General features: G+C 44.1%; 2 long non-coding RNA genes across 2 annotated transcripts in view; one reads left to right on the forward strand and one right to left on the reverse strand.

Moving 5' to 3' along the window:
- Positions 1 to 166: 166 nt before the first annotated feature.
- Positions 167 to 14,817, reverse strand: part of LOC309627263 — a 55,032-nt gene continuing 40,381 nt past the window's right edge. The window contains exon 2 of the long non-coding RNA XR_014243640.1: positions 167 to 1,789. This is a non-coding gene — a long non-coding RNA (uncharacterized lncRNA). The remainder of the gene's footprint in view (positions 1,790 to 14,817) is intronic.
- On the forward strand, positions 1,788 to 13,505 carry LOC309627255. The gene is made up of 2 exons (XR_014243632.1): positions 1,788 to 6,488; positions 13,081 to 13,505. It is a non-coding gene; the product is annotated as an uncharacterized lncRNA (long non-coding RNA).

The raw sequence follows: 14,817 nt of genomic DNA on the forward strand, positions 1-14,817 counted from the left end.
TACAGCTCAGTGAGAGAAACCCAAAGGGAGAAAACTAGCAATTTGTGAGTGTCCACTGAGCCAGGCTCTGTGCCTGAAGTTTCCACACATACTGTTTCATCCTCACAAGGATGTGTGAACTACAATGTCCTTGACTCCTTATGTCCTTTTTTTTAATAAATGAGAAAACTAATTCAGAAGCTAAATAACTTGTCCAAAGTCACCTAGCTAGGTAGTATGGGAATCAGAATTTCAATTCTGGTCTGATTTAAAAATCTAGAGTTGAGACTTCCCTGGCAGCCCAGTGGTTAAGACTCTGCGCTTCCACTGCAGGGGGCACAGGTTCGATCCCTGGTCGGAGGACTAAGATCCCACATGCCACGCAGTGCAGCCAAAAAAAAAATTAAAATCGAGAGTTAATTCCATTATATTCTTAACTCTTGTCAGTTTGCAGACATGTAAACTTACTATAAAATAAGGCAAGGACTTCCCTGGTGGCGCAGCAGTTAAGAATCCGCCCGCCAATGCAGAGGACACGGGTTCGAGCCCTGGTCTGGGAAGATCCCACATGCCGCGGAGCAACTAAGCCTGTGCACCACAACTACTGAGCCTGTGCTCTAGAACCCACAAGCCACAACTACTGAGCCCGTGTGCCACAACTACTGAAGCCCACGTGCCTAGAGCCCAAGCTCCGCAACAAGAGAAGCCACCACAATGAGAAGCCCACGCACCGCAACGAAGAGTAGCCCCCACTCGCCACAACTAGAGAAAAGCCCACGAACAGCAACGAAGACCCAACGCAGCCAAAAGTAAATAAATAAAATTTTAAAAATAGTAATAATAAAATAAGGCAAAATGAAAAGCATAGAAGAGAACAGAGGAAAGAAAAATGTTCGGACTTGGCTGAGTGGAGATCAATGAAGGTTTTAAAGAGAGTGGTGTTTAAGGTTGAACCTTGAAGGATGAAAGCATTTTGAAACTTTGAGGCAAGAGAACAGTCTGAGTAGAAGTGTGTGTGACAGTCACCTGTTGTTTGGAACACCCCAGCATCTGCCCACCAATTTCTAAAGACCCGTCTCCAACCCACAGGGTTACTGTGGGATTTACCATACAGTATAATGTGATGTCTCTTCTGGCTACTGTCACATGGTCCAGGCAGGGGCCTGTTCTGGGACTGGAAATAGGGAAGAGGGTTTTTCTGTGCCTGGCTGAAGCTGTGGTAAACCTTGGGAATTGTCTCCTGCCATCTCTTCTGCTACCTGTGCTGGAGACAAAAAGTGAGAGAGATAGGGTTCTCAGGGAATCTTTGTTCCTGGGTCTAGGATTTCCCAAGTGCTGCCATGTTCCTATTCTTGGCTATCCTGGGACACACCAGAATCTAGGGAGAATCCCCTCTTCTGCTTCATGTAGTTTGATTTGCGTTTTTGTTACCTGCAAGCAAATGTGACTTAAGCAATATAAGTAAGAACACATTTGACTTTTTAAAGATAGATCATTTTTATAGGTAATTATAACCAAAGCAATTCTTGTTCATGCAAGATTTTAAAAGTCCAAGGAAAACAAAAAGAAGAAACAAAGTCACCTGTACTAACCCTTTATAAGTAAATTTATCCTTGAACTAGGTGATTATGATAACCTGGCAGAGAGATACTCAGCAGGCTATAGGAAATTCAGGTCTAAAGGTTGGTCTTATTAGAGAAATGATTGGCTCCATTTGTTAAGCAGTTACTGGCACCAGTCCTGTGCCAGCCACCGTGCAGGACTATAAAAGTAAACAAATCCTCAGCCCTGCCCTCAAGGAGCCTGCACTCTATTGATAGAGGCAGACAAGTGAATAGGCAACGACACAGTGCTGTGACAGCGAGGGGCCCAGAAGGGGATATAAACGGGACCAGAAGAGTAAGGGAAGACTTATAACAGGAGATGGTGCCTCCAGGCTCAGTCTTAGTGTGCTGGCTAGGAATGATATGGGCATGGGATGGGTGGGGAAGGATGTGTGCCAGGCAGGAGGGGCAGAGGGTGCGAGAGCCTGGCACCTTTGGGGGCAAAAATGCAGTGTAGCTGGAGTGTAGGGCAATTTGCAATGGTAAAGGAAAGAATGGAGGGGAAAGAAGGGGCCAGGTCATTAAAGATCTTGTATATGTAATACTAAAAATGGGATTTCCCCCCTAGAATTTTAGCTCCTAGAGATCTCAACCTGGAAGTGGTTATGACAGTTCAGAGTCCAGGAGAGAATCTACAGTGAAGCATACACACAAGGAGCAGAGAGGAGCTAACAACGTAGAAAAGAATCGTAGAAACCAAGGGGAGCGTGTCAATAAGGAGGGTTTAAAGAACAACATGAAGAGAACAGATGCAGAAAGGTGAGAACTTAGAAAAGGTGTACACTTGGTACTTAGGAAGTCTCTGGCGACCTTAGAAGTTCTGGGGGGTGGTGCATAAAGCCAACAGATAAGGGTTAGAGAGTCTGAACTAAAAAAATGGAGGCAAAGAGCATTGAATCTGGAAAAGTTGAGTGGTGTGGAGGAGACAAGGAAGTGGATATGGTGGCTGGAGAGGAGGATGTGAGGACAGAGTGTTAGAACAAAGCTGTGTTAGAACAAAGAGCTGTGGCACGCCTGTGAGATGATGTGGCCTCTTCGGTGAGGTCATCCACCACAAGAGGATGAGGCTGGGCTGGGGAAGAGTGGAAGGGCCACGGCAGGGGCTGAAGAGAGAACTCAACCAGCAACAAGCTCGAGCCCTGGGAGAGCATCATTGGCACAGCCGAGGTGGGGGACATGGCCTGGAAGTCGATCCCATCTTCATGGTTCCATAAAGGCTCTGGAATCGGGGGCAGGATTAGAGAAAAAGACTGTGGTAAGATTCCCAGAGTTGATTATTGACAAGGCAGTCCTGGGGAAACTCAAGGGGACTAATGACCATCATTGGAACAGTGGCCCAGGTGGTCCAGGCTGAGAAGCAAATGAGGAACGAGAAACCAAGCAGGAGTCGCTGGGAAACTGGGATGAGACCAGAGAGCATGTTTGGTGTGAATGACCATAGCCTGCTCTCCTTCCATCACTCAGAGAAATTTGAAAATGCTGCATCTCAGACAATAAATCCTGAACCAAGGCCCTTCATAAAGGGTGCTTTGTGGGGTAGAGTTGTGAAAGTGGTTGGAGGAAAGAAAATCAAGGAACCAAGAAGTAGGCTGAGAGGAGTCAAGTGTGTCATAGGGAAGAACAAATCTGACTCCATATTGGATCTGTTTCTTTGACTTTGTATTCTGTTGCTGTTGCTAGGAGTTAAGAATGTTGCCTAGAGCCTGAAATATACAGGATAGCTCATCCTCAAGGCTCTGACCTTTAAAGGGATAACACTTTTCTATTCACATAGAGAGAAAAAGTTGCAGAGCAGAGAATAATATTTGTCTTGCTGCAGGTTTATAGGAACACCATGACCTGACCTACATGGACTGCTGCAAGAACAAAGGATTCCGGCACCAAGAAGTTTGTAACAACCAGCCACACCCCCTCCCCTTTTAGTATAAAAGAAGCCAGAGTTCTAACTCGGGGAAGATGGTTCTTTGGGACACTGGTCCACCATCTTCTTGGTCTGCTGGCTTTCCGACTAAAGTCACTATTCCTTGCCCCAGCACCTCGTCTCTCGATTTACTGGCCTGTCGTGTGGTGAGCAGTTAAGAGCTTGGACTAGGTAACAAGTGTTTTTGCCCATCATTGTGTCACCAGATAGTGCTTAACCGGTGATAGGTACTCCGTAAAAAATGAATGAATGAATGATATGGTCTAACAGCATGGTTACGGAGGTCATTTAGGGTGATGGAGGAGACAGTGTAGGAGCTTACAGTGGAATTAGGGCAAGGGACCAGCAGAACTACTGTAGTGAGAAAAAAGAATCCAGAAGAACATCAGTCTTCAAGGGAAGACAAATGAGAAAGAAAACCAGAGAGACTTAGGAGCGTCTATCGATTCATCCCAGGATCCGAGAGGGAGCCAAGTGGAAGGTGAAAAGCTTCCTTCTCCCCAGTGCTTGGCATATTTCAGACACACTAATTTACGTCATCTGTGTCTTTTAAAGATTCCCTGTGCCTGAGGTTTTGGAAAGGACTTCTGAAGAATTTCTTGCTCAGTTCATAGGGTTTGTGATACAGTTAAATAAAATAGGAACTCAAGAAAGAGGAAACAGGTGTGGGGAAGAGTGAAGTTGATGAAGCACATGGGGTAGAATTCTGGGCTCCTGGGAGTCTTATCTCTTGTATTTCAGGTTATAGACTAGTTGCTTCCCCAGATGATACGATGTTAACGATAATGTGTATTATAAGAGCAGGGTCAGCAAGCGGAATAAATGGAAGGCAGTGGGACGGACACAATAGCAGGACAGGAAGATGGTGATCCTAGCTGCTCTAGAATGTGAGGGCAATCTCCTCCACTTCCCAAAGCACACCAGATTTCCAGCAGGCGAAAGAAGAGTAAAGCAGAAGAGCTGCTTGCCCACTGCCAGCTCTAGGGACCATGGGTGTGGAAACTTCAGGTAATTTCTGGGCTGATACAATACCAGCTGAATCATTTAGAGCAGTAGGTTTTTCTTAAAAGAATATGTTTCGTTTGGGGCTTCCTTGGTGGCGCAGTGGTTGAGAGTCTGCCTGCCAATGCAGGGGACACGGGTTCGAGCCCTGGTCTGGGAAGATCCCACATGCCGCGGAGCAACTAGGCCCGTGAGCCACAGCTACTGAGCCTGCGCGTCTGGAGCCTGTGCTCCGCAACGAGAGAGGCCGCGATAGTGAGAGGCCCGCGCACCGCGATGAAGAGTGGCCCCCGCTTGCCGCAACTGGAGAGAGCCCTCGCACAGAAACGAAGACCCAACACAGCCAAAAATAATAAATAAATTAATTAATTAATTAAAAAAAAGAAAAGAATATGTTTCGTGTATTGCCTGCATTGGGTCTACAGTGTTTTCCTACACTAGCAGAACTTATTAAAAAGAAATAATTTGCCCAAGCCTTGCAAGTTATTGTGCTAGATTTAGATTTCACTGCTAGGTTTCCCCCAGCACAGTAGCTGAGCTGGTAGCCTCCATGTTAGTCGATTTATTTGTTCCATATACATTTCTTATTTTTTTCTGGGAGAAGTGGGATTGGAAAAATTGTGGGCAGTTTACTGCAAAGTCTATTTTTATTGAGTCTGGTGACTTTTATCATTCTTAAGTGGTTTTCAAGGCAGTGGTGCCCAAAGAGGGTGCTGTAGGGAATCCTGAGGGCTGCAGTTTCCAAGCAGTGGAACTGAAAACCTCTTCAGCAGATCTGGAAGCTCGGTGCTGGCAATTGAGAGGCCATAATCCACTCCAGTTGAAACGTAACATGATATTTAACAGGCAGGGCTGTATTATATTTAAAAGGTAGAGACTGACTTCTCTAAGGAAGACTTTGTGAAAAGCTGACAGTGTGTAAATTCCACCCCCCTTGATTGGAAAACCAAATAAATCCAAGTAACACAGCTCAGCTCTCTTTATCCCTTAACATAGAGTAAGTTTTAAAAAGGAAAAAAAAGAGAGAAGAAAAACATTGAAATTGAGCTGCTGTTACCCTTTAGGACTAGATACCCTTTGAGAACCTGAGGGAGAAAATGTTCTTCTTTCCCTTGGTCTTGGGTCAGAGTCGCCTCCACCTTATTTCCATCCCATGTGGATGTGATTGTTGAGTCAGGGCACCTGAGTTATAGGGACCTGTTTTTAATGCCGGCTCCATCACTTTCGAGCTGTGTCATTTCAGGCAAGTGAATGAATGTCTGAGCTTCAGTCTCACTGTCTGTAAAATGGGAAAATAATAGCCATGTTCTCGTAGGTTGTGTGATTCACACTGAATGTTTGGTGCAGAGCCAGGCACGCTGTGAATGCTTAGTAGTGGCTTGGTGGCATTGGTGATGCTGACCCAGTGGGCTTCATAAATGCAGGTCTCTCAATAAAGGGGGGTGGTAGGCTCTTTGGTACCTCTGGGAGTTGGTAGATGACCTGAAACCTGTAAGAATTTTTCAAATCCCCATAACAATAATAAACATTCTAGTAAAGAAAAATGCAGTGAGTTCTGGCAAAGGAAAAAAAAAAAAAAAGAAGAAATGCCCAGTGTGTAGCATAACTAATGTTAATAAAACATAAATCTTGTCCATTTCCCCCTGATGCTTCCAACAAGAATCCTGTCTGTGGAGTCTTCGTTTTGTTTTGTTTTTCTGCATTTTTTTTCTTTTTTTTAATTAAATGAAAGATTCTTTAAATTCTATAGTGCTTTACAATTTTCAAAAGTTTCACACACATGATTTCATATAATCCCATAATGACCCCCTTTTCTCCTCCACCCCTATGTTGCCCCTCCCCATCTCCCCACTGGTAACCGCTAGTTTGTTCTCTGTATCTATGAATCTGCTTCTTTTTTGATTTATTCACTAGTCTGTTGTATTTTTTAGATTCCAAATGAGTGATATCCATCTGTGGATTCTTGACTGAAGAAGCTTGAGGTGACTATATTGAAAGTTTTATCCTATTTGCTAAATACTTGTGCTGTCGAGGTGCTTATAAATATTGATTTTCATTTACATCACTCCCTACGTCACCCCTAATTTAGAGACTAACTCCTTGGTAGGACATCTCTTCTAAAAACATTTCTAATTTCTAATTCTAAAAACATTTCTTTATTCCTGGTTCCATTTCTACTTGAATGTTTGCCCCGCCTGATCTCAGACCTGTAACTTTCACCACCAGTCTTAGGGTGCTGCTAACCCCAGAGGATTCAAGCCACTCTTCCGTGCTTGCTTTCACCCGGATTCTACTTCATCTGCTGAAAGAACGCGCCACTGGGAATTCTCATCCTTTGCCACAACTTCAGCCATTGTCCGTCTGTGTAGTGCCACATTCCAGATTCTTGTTTATCCCTTTGTAGGCAAGGATTTATTTTGGTAGTGTAACTTTGTCTCCGCTGGTCGGGACATGGAAGGCTCCTGTTCTACTTCTGGAAGGGTATGATTCCTAACTGGTTGAACTGGCAGCCATTCTGCCCTGGGTGTCTGCCTAAGTACACAGCAGATTCTACCCTTACCAGTCATCAGATATTAATAGCTCACTTGTATCTAGTAAAATCCATTAACTCAGGGCCCTACCAATTTTCCTACCCCACCCCCTTGCTTGCCTAAATATATTTAGAAACTTCAATTAACATAGGTCCTTTTGAGAGGAAGGAGACAAGATAAACCCAATTTAACCTTTATAGGACATGTAATTCTACTTAAGCATAAGGCATTAAAGGTAACCATTAAGAAGTGTCTCTGAAGCTAATCCCCGTAGGACACTAAAACGCTTTAAAATTTGAGCCCTTGAGAAGCTCACACCCGGATGGGGTGTGACATTGATCTATGTTTAAAATGGGTGGAGGGTTTCTATGTATATATTCCAGCCTCTAGCTTCTGTTTCTGGGGAGACTGGGTGCAGGATGAAGTAACGGAGAGAGAAAGGCTTTGAGTCAGAGAATTGCTTCCTGATCCTGGCCCCGGAGCTCCCTTCGTGGTGACCTCTGTGAAGTTCTCCAGATCCTCTGAGGCCAGCTTTTCTCTCTGTAAAGTGGGAAACAAACTCTTCAGGGGTGTTGTAAAGATTAGGAATGATTATGTAAAGTGCTGCTTGCCACACCTGTCACCGGAGTTGATGCCCAATAAACAGTAGTTGCTATTATTATGTTTGGTTGAGCCGGCGGGGTGATTTATTTTTTTAATTTATTTAGGTTTGTTTGAAAATTCACTGTAACTGCCTTCAAACTCAAAAATATTAAAGTTGTATGGTATGAAAATTGTATATACATCTCAATAAAGGTACAAAAAAGAAAGATTTTTAAAATTTAGAAAAGGGGATCTATCAAATTCCCTTAGAAAACATTCAAGTGATTTTTCTTTAATAAATTTATTTATTTATTTGGCTGCGTTGGGTCTTCGTTGCTGCACGCGGGCTTTCTCTAGTTGAGGCGAGCGGGGGCTACTCTTCGTTGCGGTGCGTGGGCTTCTCATTGCGGTGGCTTCTCTTGTTGCGGAGCACGGGCTCTAGGCACACGGGCTTCAGTAGTTGTGACGCACAGCCTCAGTGGTTGTGGCGCACGGGCTTAGTTGCTCCGAGGCATGTGGCATCTTCCCGGACCAGGGCTCAAACCCGTGTCCCCTGCATTGGCAGGTGGATTCTCAACCACTGTGCCACCAGGGAAGCCCACAAGTGATTTTTAAACCAAAAAATCTCAGGGCCTATTCTGTAGGTGACCAGTAAATAAATATTGATTAATGGACTTCATCTGTAGTTTTTCATGAGAACAGGAGCCCAAGTTGTCCCTTATGTATCCTGCCCTTAATGCAAACATTAATTGCTACTTTTATGATACAAAAGTAGTACTTTGTTATAAACTGCTTTTTAAAATTATTCCTTTAGCATGAATTAGTCATTGGTTGATGACACCAGTCCGGGCTTAAGAGTAAAAATTTTGGACTAATTATATTCATCCATTGAGGGATGAGATGAGGGCCCTTGGATATGAAGCACAAATTATTTCCCAATGCATGGAGTACGGTTGTCATAGCAACCTTATAACAAAATAACCGATAACTGACATGGGCCACGTAGGAGGGGTCTTTCTCTTCTCATGAGAAAAATTGTGGATGAGGTCCATTAATTTACAGACCACCCACAAACTAGGGGCTGGAATTTCAGTTTTAACACCACTTTTGTTTCCTAGGAGAATTAGATAGCTTTTGTCTTCTTAATATGTTTTTAAATTTAAAAAACAGTTAAGGTGGAAAAAACCCCATATTATCTGGGAACTTCATTTTAGGGCAGGAGGAAGGGCAATATAAAGTATATTTTTTTAAGGAGGCACTGGGTCTCGAGTTTGAGAGCCAATGTCCTGCATGCACTGGCTTCTGCTGACCTCTCCCACCTCACTTCATCCCACCCCAATCCAATTCCTCAAACACACCAAGCTCCTTCCCCCTGCGCTCCTCTGCACCAGCCCCTCCCTCTTCAGCGAACGCTTCCTGCTCCAGGGTTTCCTCCGTGCTGTTTGCAGGATGGCGCCTCCTTGAGTTTTACTTCCAGGGTCCTTGCTGACCTCCCTGGCAGGCGTGGCCCCGAGGCCCTCGCTGTCACACCACCTACTTGAATTCTCTTTAGCCCTTGTCGCCACCTGATTAGGGACCTTTTCTGTCTATGCCACAGTGTATCCTCCATGCCTTGAACATTGCCTGGGATATGGTAGGGGCCCAGTAAATATTTGTGGAATGAAAGAATGAATAAGATAAGGCAAGGTAAAGCATCTTGTTGGTGATATATAAAGAGCATTCATCGTTTGATCATATCTAAAACTGTAAGCCTTTGCATTATGAAATAAAATGTTGAGACACTTGAACCAATATTGTGGCAGGGACAGCACCCATGCTCACCATTTCAGAGACTGCAAATTAGTGCTAACCGAAAGTGACGTTCACAATATTTTGCAAGCTCTTTTTTTCCGATTAGGTGTGGTGTTTTAGTTAAACTATTATATATTTGTGGGCATGCGTGTAGGGCATAAAAGCTCATAAAAGTGAGATCTTGTTCAAACTGAGGTTAAAACAAAACGATAATGGATGAACATGAGGTCAGATGACTCCCAGCAAACTATCACTAATGAGGAAATTATCAGCATCAATAATTGGAGTATAAGCATCGGGCTTAGGTGAGTAAAAATTTATCCAGAGAGCATGCAAAGAGAGATGTGTGTGAAGGGTGGTAATTAACTTGCCTCCAGCCTCCCTCACCTCCAATCCATCCTCTACACCCTCTTTCTAAAATACCAGTGTTACCTCTCTACTCTGACGGAAATCCTCCGGTAAGTCCTTATTGCCGCATATGATGTGCATAATCATGAAAGCAGTGAAGTGCCACTATTTGCAGAGGAGGCAAAGACCCTTCATGGTCTGGCTCCTCCCATCCCCTTGTATGTCCCCACACGGGCCCTAAGCTCCAGTCACACTGGAAAACTTGTCATTCTCACTCATGACAGTGGCTTGCTCTTACACAGCCCCTCCCTGAGAGGCCCTTCTGCTGCCTGGAAAATCCTAACTCATCATCAAGAAATGCTGAGGCATCACCTCTTCTGTATAGCCTCCCTGATGTCTGTCTCAGGCAGTGTTGGGTGCCCCTCTCTTATTCTCCCATTGCACTACCCTCAACAGGCCCCCATTTTAAGCAGTAAACATTTCTAGTGTAATTTTCATCATACTTCTCCACTCATCTAGCTGCTGTTTGCTTACAGGACTGCATCTTACTTATATTAGGCCCCCCGGTGCTACTATCCCCAGGCTTGGAATATAATAGGCACTCAGTACGTGCTTGTCTGAATGAAAGAATGAATTCACCGAAAGCTTCATAACTCTTCTCGCTGGAGCAAACTGATATCCCAGAAGCTGCTATTTTAAATATGATTTTCATCCTTTGAGAATTGAACACGATTCCCTTGGGAAAGCTCACTGAGTCTGAATGTGAGAGCTGGGCTTTCTTTCCTTGGGATTCATATGTTCTACCTCTTTCGAATATTGTTTAGTAAAAGATGAATGGAGGCAAGTGAATATTTATGTATGTTAAATTCAACAAGCTTTTACGGAGGGTGTTTGTGGCCATAACACTATAATGGGGTTTCCAAGAGTGGAGGCTGCAGCCCAGCCTGGTTCACAGGGGCCCAGCAGACAGTCACAGGGGAGAGAGCTCAAGGGACCAGGAGATCACATAGCCCCCAGGCCCTCAGATGGTCCAAGTATGGGCTTTAGGTGTACGGTGATGAACCCCTGAAATCACGTAGAAAATGCTTTGTGTATGCACCAACATATGTTTTTCCTGGAAGGGTGTATTTTCCCTGGGGGTAGATGGGCTTGTAGATTTCACTACATTCTCAAAACCATCTGTGACCAGTAAAAGGTTAAGATACAGCCCACTATCAACCCCTCTCCCTTTATGAAATAAACTGAGGCCTGAGCAGTTGGGTGATTTGTCCAAGGCCTCACAGCATCTTGGTGTCATGCCTGCATCTAGAACCCAGTCTCTGGGATCTTCCCTCCCCTTAGCCATGTTGCCATCCCTTCAGGGAGGCCTGATGCTCTGACAGTTTCCTTAGCAGTGCTTCTCCAACTGATGGCAGGAACCCATTTGTCCTAAATTAAATATAATATCAAGGGGTACCACTTTAAAACTGGGGGTAAATAATATGTTCATTACATTTGATCTCCGTTTTTCACCAAGATTATATAACTGTACTGCCATTAAGCGCTATTGGATACCTCCATTTTTTCCCCACACAAACTTTGGAGGCACTTTTAAATTTCATTTATATTTGTCCTACAGGTCAGAATGCAAATTTTGTAATAAAATTACTAAGCTGTGTTTGAGCTTTTCAAATTGCAGTTTCATAGGCTCTTGGTTTCTAAAATTGTGATGACTTGCTTTATTTATACATGAGCCAAACTAACTCTTTTAAAGGGCCTATGAATTTTATTACTTTGTTTTTTCTGTTGGAAATTACCATGAGAAGTTCCCAGGAAAATTCTTGTTTTGACTCCATTTTTATGCTTTTAGAAAGAGGATCATCATGGCTCTTTGGCTGGGGATGGTAAAAAAGAGGTTCTGTGTTTCTGTTCCTCGTGGAATGGGACCCTCTTTAGAATTACTGCCCTGGTGCAATTGATGTCAAAAGCGACAAGAATGGTCTATCGTCACATGCTGGTTTTCTTGGCTTTTTTTTTTTTTTATTATTGAAGTATAGTTGATCCACAATGTTGTTTAATTTCTGCTGTACAGCAAAGTGATTCAGTTATACATACATACATATATGTATATATATACATTCTTTTTTTATATTCTTTTACATTATGTTCTATCATAGGATATCGAATATAGCTCCCTGTGCTATACAGTAGGACCTTGTTGTTTATCCATTCTCTATATAATAGCTTACATCTGCTAACCCCAACCTCCCACTCCATCCCTCCCCCAACCCCGTTTCCCTTGGCTTTTAAATAATACTAAAGAACAGGAGTTCTTCCCGGGTTGCACAACTGCCTGTGGTGATTCTACTGAAAACTTGGAATTACTGCTGAAAAAGTCTCACTCAGAGGGCTCAAATCAATCAGGGGAGGGAGAGAGAGAGGGAGAAAAAGCTCCCAGGTGCAGAAGAGCTCAATGAGATATGTCACTATCATTCTGAAACACCTGTCCTCTCTCTCTAGGGATCCCTAAAAATGACTAGATGTTTCGGAAGAAGAAAGGCCAGAAAGGAAATGATAGGAACCTTATGTAAATATGGAGAAATGAAGTTAGCATCACATATGTAGGAGGGAAAGCTGCGTGTACAGTGCAAATGCAGAACAGAATGGAGTAGAACACGAGGGGGGCCCTGGAAGCCCAGGCCAGGGGCAAAGCCACCCAAGGCAGGAGAGAAACAGGAGCTGAGTTCAGAGCTGACAGCAAAAAGAGGAAAAGGAGAAGACTCTTGTCTGCCCCCCACTCCCTGTTCCCCACGGTACGCGCCTCGCGAGCCCACCAGGTACCCACAGCCTCAAAGGGACTCAGGTTCCCACTTGCTACCCTGCTTGTCTCCAAACCCCTCTTGCGAGCTTTTTCCTCTAGCTTCTAATCAATCATGCATTCATTCATGTATGCAAGCATTTACCCAGCAAATGTTTACTGAAAGTGGCTTCTGGCAAGAGTCAAGATTTCATCTAGCCTTGGAGCAGGGCTGCCGGAAAATTGCAAAGAGGAAGTAAAACCTGGGACAGTTTCAAGGAGAGCCTTAATCACCTGCAGTGTGGGGTGACACGCTAAGAGAATTGGGGTCACTGACAAAATGGTCCCCTCTCCCCAGGTTCCTTCACACGGTAGTCAAGTAGCTGTTTGCTCTGAGGTAACTGTATGTGTGAGCAGTCAAAAGGCAGATGGCCTGAGAAGCCGGGAGATTGGAGAAACGCCCTGTGATACTGCTTAGGGGTCAGATATTATGTTATTACCACTTTATACTTGACTTATTCTCTGATATTCTTCCCCATTCTCCAGGCTGGGTGTGTGCACCACCATGCTGAACCTTCACCCCCAAACACCAATCCTAGGGGTCTTCATTGAGGACACAGGCAATAGAAGACTGGGCGGTAATCCTGGATTCCTGTTATAAATACTGTGATCACCACAGTGCCCTCTTGTGTCTAATTTCATCGCTTACAAACCTCACATGGCCCTTTGTTTTGGTTTGAGATTCTGTTTACAGATACAATTGTTTAAATTTTTCATAAAGTTAAAATGCACATGATTAATTAACAATCAAATACTCCAGAAGGACTCATCATTGTGAAGCAACTATCCTGGACTCTGCTCTCCCCTTTCTTGATTTTGCTGCCCAGGCCTAACCACTGTTCCATCTGTTGTTTTCTTTTGGTTGCCATCTCCACAGCTCTAAATAATAAGCTTCTACTTCTATGTCTTGATTTATCAATTGTAGACCTCATTTATTGATTCCCTCCCGTTGAAACTGATGTAACTTAGATTGGGACTTGAACCCATGGTCTTTTTTTTTTTTTTTAAAGAGATTTAAAAAATTTATTTTATTTATTTATTTATGGCTGTGTTGGGTCCTCATTTCTGTGCGAGGGCTTTCTCCAGTTGCGGCAAGCGGGGGCCACTCTTCATCGCGGTGCGCGGGTCGCGGCCTCTCTTGTTGCGGAGCACAGGCTCCAGACGCGCAGGCTCAGTAATTGTGGCTCACGGGCCTAGTTGCTCCGCGTCATGTGGGATCTTCCCAGACCAGGGCTCGAACCCGTGTCGCCTGCGTTGGCAGGCGGATTCTCAACCACTGCACCACCAGGGAAGCCCGAACCCATGGTCTTTTAATTATAATCACTCACCTGATGTCTGGACTTGCTGAGGCTCAGGCTCTTTGTGTCTCAGCGCAGAAAGAATTCAGCGAGAGGCAAAGTGATGGATAAGAAGTGAATTATTAGAATAGGATGATTGTAAAGCTTACAAGCGGGCAGGCAAGCATTGCACTGCCCCCGAGTACTTAGTGGGTTACATTTTTATAATAAAGGAAGAGAGGGGAGGGGGAGAGGACTTTCTTTGTCTTTCTTGAGTAGACATCACGCTTTCAACATCAGCTCCTTCTCCAGGTTGGGTTTTTTGTCCCTACATGGTCAGGCCAGGACTATCATGGCACTTTGGAAAAATTATTTCAGGTCTCAGTGCAATGAGGGTCTTTCACTTTGAAATGTCACCTTTCCATAAATGATTGTTTTTTGTGTGCACAGAGCATGTCCTGGGGGTCATTAACTTGATGACACCACTGGGCAGGTTGTAGGCCTTATTCTCCACTATTATTTTCTTGTTTATAGGGCAGTGTGCAAACAGCATGTCTTAGGGGTCAAAGAGCATGTTTTGGGGGTCATTAACTCACTGAGCTCACTGGGCAGGATGTAGGTCTCATGCCACCATTGTTTTATTGTTTGGGGGCATGTCTCGTGCTTCTGTTGTGCGATTTTGTTGCTAATCAAGTTTTAGCTTTATTTTGTTGTTAAGCAAGCCAATCTGGCTTTGATGCTAAGCGACTTGTTCTGCTTTATGAGTCAAGCAAGCCCACATTGTTTCAGGATTTTTCCATTACTTTCTGGAGTGATCATTAATCTTACTGTGGTCTCCCAAAGCCCCCTAAAGTTCCCTCCCTACCTGCAATCCCCTAATGAGGTTTCCAAGCTGACTATTTGATTATCCTACTGAATCCCTCTCACTGCGATAGAGGACTTAGCT

The sequence above is a fragment of the Balaenoptera borealis genome, assembly GCF_965194805.1.
Source record: "Balaenoptera borealis genome assembly, chromosome: 4".
Classification (NCBI taxonomy): domain Eukaryota; kingdom Metazoa; phylum Chordata; class Mammalia; order Artiodactyla; family Balaenopteridae; genus Balaenoptera; species Balaenoptera borealis.